The following is a 10,118-nucleotide window of genomic DNA, read 5'->3' on the forward strand; positions in this document are numbered from 1 at the left end:
TCATCATGTCCTTTTGTTTCTGTGTTGACAGCACTGTTCTGCCATCCACCGTCCAGACTGACCCAAGAATCCAAGAAGAGTCTCTGCTTGCAGGAGGGTCATCCCGAGGTCGTGCTTCGGTCCTCTTGTCCTCCCTCAGTTGTCTGATTCTGTCGGTCATTCTGTCTCCTTGATCTCTGAACCTTTACCAAACGTCCTCGACATAAGCGGACGGCTTGTTTACAATCTGGCTTCCTGAATCCGGCGCCTGGATCCCTGGTCTACGGCATTACGTCACGTCGGCCCTTCATCAACGTTTCCATCTCCAGCAGCCATGAAAATAAAAAAAAGCTTTTTTCTTCAGCAATGATGGCTCATTATGTGAATTACTGCACCTCCTTTTCCTGTAATTTTCCCGTTACCGACAAACAAATTAGTGCTGCTGCTGATGCTGAGATATCTCCGCTCCAGCTCCAAACAATTAATTCCCAAAAACTTAAAAGGGAAACGTGGCCTCGAGCCGGCGATGGAATTGGGACGTTTTTTAACGTGAAAATAATAAATGGTGGTTCTGATCTGGGAGGAGCGGGCGGGCGCGGCCGAGCTCAGGAACGAGGCTGCTCCGCCGGAGCTGAGCCGACGGGAGGAATCGCAGCATCTTGTGAGGATGTTGCTCTGTTTTCATTTCCCAGCACCATAAAGAATTAAATGAATCTTGTTCCAGAAGTGCTGCTGCAAACGAGGAACAAGGCCTGACACATTTAGATGCCTCTCCTTCTTTCTGTCTTCATAGCCCATAAACAACCCTCCCTCCCTCGCTCCCTCCCTCCCCCGCTCCCTCCCCCACTCTCACATTTTACCGTCATGTCAGTTACAGTCCCAGCGGCTCTCCTCCTCAGTCTGACACATCCACCGAGTGTGTGAGCATTCATCAGAGCTGTTTAACCCTCGCAAACGCCCCCAACTGGAAGACAGCCAGGGAACATCACGCAGGCAGCCAGTTGTCAGGGCCGATCATCTCCCTCCATCCTCCGGCGTGCTCCCCCCCCCCATCACCGGCAGGCGCGTCAGACAGGGAGCGGGCCTTGTTGATGAGAAGAAATTCACTAATTGTTTGATTATACAGATCTTCATGATAATGAATCGCTCCTCCATGGTTGGAGAACATGGTGTGCAGCCCGAATTACCACCTCAACACTCAAGCTGTGAAAGTTGATTACTCATTAGTGGGTGACTGAGTGGCACAAACAACCCCGGCACCCCCTCCAAACTCCCCTCCCTTGTTTTTACTGTACGTACTGGCAATCGGCTGGCCTGGTACCACCCGCGGCCGGGATGCAGCGAGGTTCCTAGTCCAGGTCCAGTCGCAACTAGAACTCCTCTTCACTGGTGTTGCTGGGTAACCTGTGTGTAACCTGTGTGTAACCTGTTTGAAAGTGTGTACTCTCACCCTCAAATGTGCAGTTTATGATGTTGGCAGGACCGTGATAACTCCTGCACTTGCGTCACTCACTAGATTTGTGGTAGTCAGCTTTTCCAGTCGGACCAACTCAAACTTTGTTTCTACTGGGGAACGTGAGTTCCTTCCTGTCCTACACCTCCTCCACACAAACCTCCGTCTCTGAAGAAGAGAACGATCACCCAACATAAGCCCCTCACGTTCACGCTGTGACTGACGTGTCCCTGCTCACGTGCCGAGAGGATTGTCAGCCATCGCGCTGCTAAATGAGTCGCTATCAGCGGCGGTGCTCAATGGGCTGCATCAATCCAACAATATGACACCGTGATTGATAAGCAGCAGCTCTGAAGAAGAGCCAAGGCTCTGCGCGGGTGTCACCACGGTAGGCACGTCACGTTGAGGAGCACCCTGCTCGGACCACTGCATCACACACTGACACGTTTGCATCTATTATCCTGGCTGGGCAATTTGACTTCCTGTTTAATTGTTTTGACTCACATGCAAAATAATGATGCTTTTGAAGCAAACATTGTTTAGCGGACAAGAGCATGTACTGCATGTGTGTGTGTGTGTGTGTGCGTGTGTGTGTGTTTGTGTGTGTGTGTTTGTGTGTGTGTGTGTTGCAACAAGACCGAAGTTAATGAGGTTTGAAGGCTGCTGTGGCAGCGGCAGCCTCGTCTTTGTCTCCCATCCGTTGCCACCCTGCTCCCTGCCCAGGCCTTTATTAAAAGAATAATGTAGCCAGACTCTTTAAGTGTGCAGCTGCAGAGAGAAAAACAAGGATGAGGAGAGAGAGGGAGAGAGAGAGAGGGAGAGAGAGGGGGAGAGAGAGAGAGAGAAGGAGAGAGAGGGGGAGAGAGAGAGAGGGGGGAGAGAAGGAGAGAGAGGGAGAGAGAGAGAGGGGGGGGAGAGAAAGAGAGTGAGCAGGGATAAGGAAAAGAGATCTTTAATATTAAAGGGAGAAGGAGGATCTACATCACAGATGGACGGACAGACAGACAGACAGACAGACAGACAGACAGACAGACAGACAGATAGACAGATAGATAGATAGATAGATAGATAGATAGATAGATAGATAGATAGATAGATAGATAGATAGATAGATAGATAGATAGATAGATAGATAGATAGATAGATAGATAGATAGATAGATAGTCTGTTCGGATCTGTTTTGTGACCTTGTCCTTTTATTGGTGTCAGGAGCTCCTGGATCTCCTAAATAGCCTCCCCCCACCATTACTGCTCCCACGCTGTCAGCGTGTTACACCTGTACCGCTCTGTCAGGTCGGCGGGCCCCTCTGCGGTGGCGCTGAGGCTGTTATTATCTCAGGGGCAAACGATCTATTGCACGTAATGACCTCTGTGACAGAAATGTGCCGCTTCCTAACCGATCGCCACACCGTCTCCCCGAGTGGGTCAATCAGACGGCCCAGGGAAAGAAACGCCGCTGCGTACCGGCCAATTAGGAACCTGTTAATTGGCGCAGGTGCACTTGTCTGAATCCAGGAGCCGTGTTATTTGTTAGAGGGTATTTGCAGACCCCCCGGTGGCTGAAATGAGCGCTCTTTTCGGCCAGCGGCAGGTCTCAGGTGTGGCTGTGGTGGAGGAGGCCTGTTAGTGCAGCGTAATTAGTCTGTTGCTGTAATCAGCTTCTCTCTGATTGTGCCTGGCTGGCGTTCTTCCTCTCCTCTTTCTTTGTCCAGCCCTCCCGCCTCTTCCCAGAAACACAGAGGAGCTCCGTGTCGTCTTGTTCCGTCTCCAGCGCTGATCTTTCATTTATAAGTAATTTTTGGTGTGAAGTGAGGAGTCGTTGATGGTTGAACCATCAGGAGAGCAGGTGGAGGACGTGGCAGCAGCCATGCTGGAGGAAACAAGCTGGAAGTGAGGCTGCGGCCCACTCTGAGTCCAACCTTTCACGATGAAAGCAAGATTTAAGAAGTAAAAACTTGCAAAAACTCTAAATAATGCAGCATGGATGAAGAGTGCAGGTATGGAATTCCAGCTCTTGCTGGTGTTGCAGGTAAACAAAAGCTGAGTATGAAGCCTTCGGCTCTCTTTCCTCCCAGGAAACCCTAACCCTTGTTTCCACCCCGGTGACACTCTGGGATCTGACCCAGACCAAACCCCGCCGATGGATCCCACTGCTTTCATACAGGCCAGTTGTTCCCGTCCATCTTCTATGGAAAACCTGCTAATTCCTTCACCGTCTAGTTCGCCTCAGCGGCTTCAGGAGCAGGAAGTTGAGTCCTCATTGGAGAAGCGTGTGATGTAACCTAGAGTGACGGCCTGACAGAACGCCGAGGTTCCTCACAGCTGAGAACCAGAGACGGGATCATTCCTACAGTCGGACTGGAGTCTGACAGCGAGCCAGCAAATCCATTTTCTCTTGTTTCATTTTCAACCTGCCATTTGTTAAGATAAAATTTTAGACCTGGTTTAAGTTTCCTATTTGCACTTTACTGTCCACACAGTTTCCAGGACCATTTCCAGTGAAATATGCGCTCAGCCATGGCTGAGAGTCGGTTTTCTTCTTTTGTGTTTCATCCTTGTGTCTCTGAGTGCTTCTCTTTGTAAAATATGGACGGAGTCAGAAGAAAAGGCCGGATGTCGATTCTCCGGAGTCTGAATTGAGTTGGACACAATATCCTCGCCAAGGAGGGAGAAAAGAGACGCCAACGAGAAGACGGAGACGAGACAGAAGAAAGAAGCTGAGAAGGAGAAAGACGAGACACACAGACAGGCCTGAGAGGAGCATCCATCTGAGGATCAGACGTCCTTTTTTGAGACATCACTCTGATCTCTCTCTCTCTCTCTCTCTCTCACACACACACACACACACACACACACACACACAGGCACTAAGGTGGACAGTTTAGTGGAACCCGCCTGTGGAAACACGGCTGATCGGGGAAATAACATGGAGGCCATCAGAGGTTGATGAGAAGCTGGATCAGAGGCCTGATTTATGAAATAATCCAGAGGAATCTCCTCTCATGTCTGCACATAAAAATCCAATCACATTATGTTTGACTAACGGCACCGACAGCAAAGCCATGCACATAGATATGTAAACAGGGGCTTTCTAAATAAATATACATACAGAACAGTAGAAGGGAGGGTTAACATTATGATGTATTCCAATAATAGCTGCTATAAAATCTAAACATATTGTTTTATTCTCAATACATTTTCAGTGTTTCTACAACAAAAGCTAGATTTCTGAGATATTTTCCTGCTCTGATGGCACATTATGGGGGCTGGGGGGGATTCCAGGGACTTTTAATCATAAACAGAAGCTCCAGTGGCAGAAGGCTACTGTCCATAAGGTTTCTGATGACTTTGCTCAGGTGAGCGTCTTTGTTTGGAGGAGGAGACGCTGGAGGAGCCGTTGAAGAAGCGAGATAAGAAGGCCCAGAGAGTGAGAGAGCAAGAGAAGAGCAGAAACTCTGTGGTGGGGGGGAGATAAGAGAGGAAAGGTGAACAGCAGCACTTGTCGTGAACCCCAGCCCTTGAGATTGGGATGAGTGGAATTTAATGGAATCAAGCTGGTGGGAGATTTTGGCTGATATCACTCAGAGAAAAACTCAATCAAAGATCTGCTCTGTTTGTTTAAGCTGTTGCGTCTGAGGGCGGCCGGATGTGCTGCTGGATCTCTGCTGTTTGTTTGAGCCTGCGGGGAGCAGATGCAGCTAATCAGGCTCCAAGCACGTCTTGCATTCACAGCAGAACAACCGAAAGGAACCGGTGACTCTTTGATACGCTCCCGATACACCGTAGCAGCGACCAAAATCCGGGGCAAAAAGAGTCAAAGTGGGGGCGAGGCAGAAATGAAGCAGAAATTTAGAGATTCCTACATTCTTCTGTCACATTCTGATGTGGGACTTGACTGAAAAGGCTGTTCTGCAAAGAAACCCTGATCTGGACTCCTGTAGGGGCCCCTGTAGTTCCTGCATTTCAAAGTTGCTAAAGCTAATGCTAGCTCAGTGAACTTTCTGTTGATAACTGCGAGGCAATATTCTGTAATATAATTTGCATCCACGTGTGTGTGTGTGTGTGTGTGTGTGTGTGTGTGTGTGTGTGTGTGTGTGTGCATGTGTGTGTGTCCTACCCTCTGAATTCCCACTTCCTGTGTAACACCCCAGCAGCGGTGCGCCGTGGCCACAGGCCTCTGCCCCTTTGATATGAAGAGCATCTGAAAGGTCTCCGACTGCAGGCTGATATGTGTCAATCAGCTACCTCCCCCCATCCCCCGCAGCCCCTCCACGGCCCCCCGCGCAGCCGCCTGCCACCCTGTCCGCCTCTCTCACCTACAGCGAATCCCTCCCCGGCGCTGATAACACTCCACATAACAGGTGAGCGACTGCTGGCAGAAAGGAGATTGCCTGACCTTATTGTTTGCCTTCGCCTCCTCTTTGTTCTTCACAAATAAAGGGTTTTTTAATAAACTGAAAGGTCCTCCGCCGCGGCCCATAGAGAAAATGAAAGGGGGCACTGAGGTATGGTACAATGTGGCGGGGAAAAAAAGAGCAGCTCATCAGAAAATAACAAAGGTGCAAGTTAAAGATAAGGCGGCTGTCAGAGATTAATCCAGGCCCGCTTGATTGTTTTCTTTAATACCAGAGCTGCTACAGCAAGCGATAAGTTTGCTGAGTAATTTGGTTTTCTGGGGGCCGGGCGGCGGGCGGGCGGCCGGGTGCTCCCAATAATATTCAGGTGTGCTCCGTAATTGATTTTTTTTTTCTAAACGCACCTCCGTTCTCAAAGAAAAATGAGATGAAAGTCAAAACTGCTTGGACGGGCCTTTCTCTCCCCGCTCTCGTTTCTCCCTCATCCACCCTTTTTTTGTTCTCTTCTTTCTTTGCTCTTTGGATTAATAAACTGGCTTTGTTGAAGACAATAAAGGGACGAGAGTGTGCTTGAGGAAGCAGTTTTCTCTTCTTGCTGGCAGCTCCATTGTGAACAGTTCAGCTTGAAAGAGGCAGAGAAGAGATGGAGCTCTCTCCCTCTCTCTCTCTGTCTGTCTTTCTGTCTGTCTCTCTCCCTCCCCCTCTCTCTCTCTCTCTCTCTCTCTCTCTGTGCTTCCTTACTCATCAGGGCTGTTTAATTTTCTCCATTGCTGGTGTGATAAGTCATTTTCCTGCTTCTATCCTGCCTTCCTGTCTGAACACTCAGCGATGCTCATCGTCCCAAAATGGCCACATCAGGCCGGCAGATTTGCCCTGATTGTGTTTTCCTCCGAAAATCCTTTTTTGCAGTTGTCACACGCATGAAAAATAAACCATCAGCTTTGCTTCCATCCACATTTGAATAAACAGCTTGTTTTTGCCCTCAAACTGGAACGAAGAGGCGCGGGGAGGCGGAGAAAAGGATCTTATATTTTTCATCACTTCACCATTTTCATGCCAGAATTGATCCGTCTTCAACCCCCTCCCCCCTCTGCAGGAGATGGCCTCCTCTCTGGGGCTGTTTTCCAATTAAGGTCCAACCTTTTCACAGAAGGTCATTATAATTAGAGCTCTATTTGGAGTTTTTTTTTTCTCTGCAAAAAAAAAGCACCAAATGAATTTTGTGATTGTAGCCCCTGGAAGAGGAAGAAGGAGAGGAGGAGGATAAGGAGGAGGAGGAAGAGGATGGGAAACGCTGCAGTGCTGAGCTGAAGTGGCTCTATTATTACGGGTGGGTGGGCAGGTCGCAGGCATTAATGGCTGCACTGGGGGGGACGGGCCTTTTTGCACATTACTAGCATATAAATAGAAAAGGAAATTACTCTCCAAATCAATATGAGGCGCATACATGTGTGTTCAGCTCAGCGAGGAAGAGTAGAAGGAGCAGAGGAAGAGTTCATCAGGGGAGGAAGGTGACAGAAAGATGAATTTTTCATGTGTAATCTGAGGGGGAGATGGGCAGACGGGGACGCTGAGGCCTTAGCTTAGCATAAATACAGGAGGGAGAGAGCTGGATCACGCCATCACCATTTATTTTAAGATCTTTCTTCTTGATATGTGCTCCCTCACGTCTGTTTAACAGAAAGTCTGTTTTTTTTCCGTTTGCAGACAGGAAGTGGATGTATACGGCATCCGTGCAGCAGATTTCTCCTCTCTGTTACAGTAGCAGATGGCTGGGGACCAACACTCCAAAGTGCTGGAAACCAGCTAATTGGTTTGAGGGAAATCGATATGGTACCAGCAGACCCCCCCCCCCCCCCACACACACACACACACACACAGTCTATCGGTCTCACACTGCAATTAGCCCATTGATTGGCCAGCACTAATTGCAGGTCTCGTTATTGCAGGTTGCAGCCTGTTTCTATCACAGCGGCTGAGTTTATGGGTTAGAAGTAATTTCAGACGAAAGCACAGACGCTGCAGCACGAATTAGAGCTCACAGTCGCCAGACTGGACTCCAGGACGTTGGGATGTCCAGGTGTCTGGCCCGGTAACCACCCTGGTGATGATAACAAGAAGGTGAGAAACTTCCCTACTGATCTACAGCAGCAGGGGGTCAGAGGTCAGGTCAGTGTTGCCTCTTCAGCATTGAAAGGTGTTTATGGCTGATACCAGTGAGGCCAGTTTGCTCCAAGCAGCCAGGCTCTCTGGAGGAGGGATTCTGTTATTGGGCAGTAAAACCAATGAGCTTCCCCTGCAAATAACCCAGATTAAACCTCCCAAACGGAGATTAAATGAAATCACAGTTAACCTCTTCTAAAACCAGCAGGAAAACAAGAGCAAGTGCAAACTCCAAAAACTGCTGTGAACTATTTTCTGACCTTTTCACGAAAAACATATCTCAGATATTTCTGTGTGCGTGCGTGCGTGTCACTCACTTAAACCTGATTACAGCATCTGATGGAATTATCATATTTACAATAAGACCTTTTCCGCGCTGACGCGCGCCTTTGTGCGCCAGATAACTGCGGATGAGGCGCAACGCGCGCGGATGCAGCCAGTAAATGTCAGACAGGTTTGACAGGCGGCAGAGATGGAAACCACAGATGGATGAGTGACGGAGAGGAGGAGGGAACCGACACATCACGGCTGCGAATTCGCTGATGAATTCGGTGTGATTCAGGATTTGTTTGGGGCGCCCAGCAGGGAGGCTGGGTTTGGACCCTGGCTTGGCTCCGTGCCGCATGAGTGTAATTTGGATGAGTGAGGCTCACTTGCCTTTGGGCTCATTAACAACAATATAAACAGTAATTACTGTGATCGCCTAATTAATCCATTTAAAGGGAAAAAAGGGTGCGCTGCGTAAAAGGCGCGGACAGATAAGAATTTCTACCGAATCATTGTTGACATAATTAGCAATTCCATGCCCCAAAATGCGGAGGAAATAATTAAAAACTTTTTTTTGTCCTGTTTGAGACTCGGTTATTGTCAGCTATCCGCCTCTGATCCTCTCCGTCTGCAGCTCAGATAAACCTTATCTGTTCCTCCGGGGCCGTTTTTGTTTGGGACATTTTCTTGTTCTCTGATCACCCAGATTTACTGGAATTTTGCTAATTTGTTTTGGTGGTTTTATTGGGTAAAGAATGGTCATTTAGTCCCCTTATTCCATCAGCTTGTCTGAGATTAGCAGCAAAGATTCAACTGCACAACAGTGCGTTTGTCTCTGCACAATAGAGGGATGAAGTCTTTACATTTCTACTGTCACTCACACACAAGTTCAACCCCCCCCCCCCCGGCGCAAAAAAAGAAAAACAATTAAGACAGCACGAAGATGTCCCGTGATGACTTGTTTCTTTAATAAAAGATAATGTGCATTAAACCTATGGTTGCAATTATTTCGATTTTCTCTGTTGAGAAAGGGTGACAGGGTGCTTTATGTTTCAGGCAAAGTCCTCTGACCCTTTATAACCCCAATTAGTACAGCTGCAGAATTTATCAGCAGGCCTGGCGTCACTTCTTGTTGATTACCTCTCTGCTCATTAAAGTGAGGGGAGATTTGTGGACACATGTGACTGATGCATGAGGGAGCGCTGCAGGAGGAGAGATGTTCATCTGTGCTCCAGTGCGAGTGGGGTCCGTGCTTTTAAACGTGCCAGAGAGTGATGAGCTTCATCATCTGGACGGTTACATATTTTAAGAGGTTTCCTCACTTTCGTAGATAAGTCCTTCTATTAATTGTTTCATTCGTTTTCAACGGTAGAAATTGTTTAGTAATGGAATAAAAATGCGTTTCTTTAATTGGTGATTTGTTTTTATTATGGAAATGCTGTAAATACTGAAATGGGGTTTAAAGAACCTGGAAAAAGTGGGGGAAATACTTAAATGCGCTGCAGAGGAAGTAAATCGAAATTTACAGCACTTTGTTGACACCTACTGGTTAAACATGGAACAGCAGCACGTTTGAAGAGTCAAAAATTATACAATTAATATAACCACATTTATTTACGCTCGAAGGACTCAAAACATGGGCATGTATAGTTTTAAATGTTCCTTGTCACAATTCAGTGATGGATGGTTTTGAGTGCTGCATGAGCTGGTGAAATTAAACTATGGCAATAATACTTGACTTGACAAGTTTTTAAAAATAATCAAGCACAAAATCTTACAGCATGTTTGGGAAAAGACAGAAAAATGACTAAACAATGTGTACCAGCAGTAAACTGGTTAGTTAGACTAGTTTAAGCCACGTAACCTTCGCATATTTTTCCTATCTCTATTTAATTGTTTAT

The sequence above is a fragment of the Takifugu rubripes genome, chromosome 7 (genome assembly GCF_901000725.2).
Source record: "Takifugu rubripes chromosome 7, fTakRub1.2, whole genome shotgun sequence".
NCBI classification, from domain to species: domain Eukaryota; kingdom Metazoa; phylum Chordata; class Actinopteri; order Tetraodontiformes; family Tetraodontidae; genus Takifugu; species Takifugu rubripes.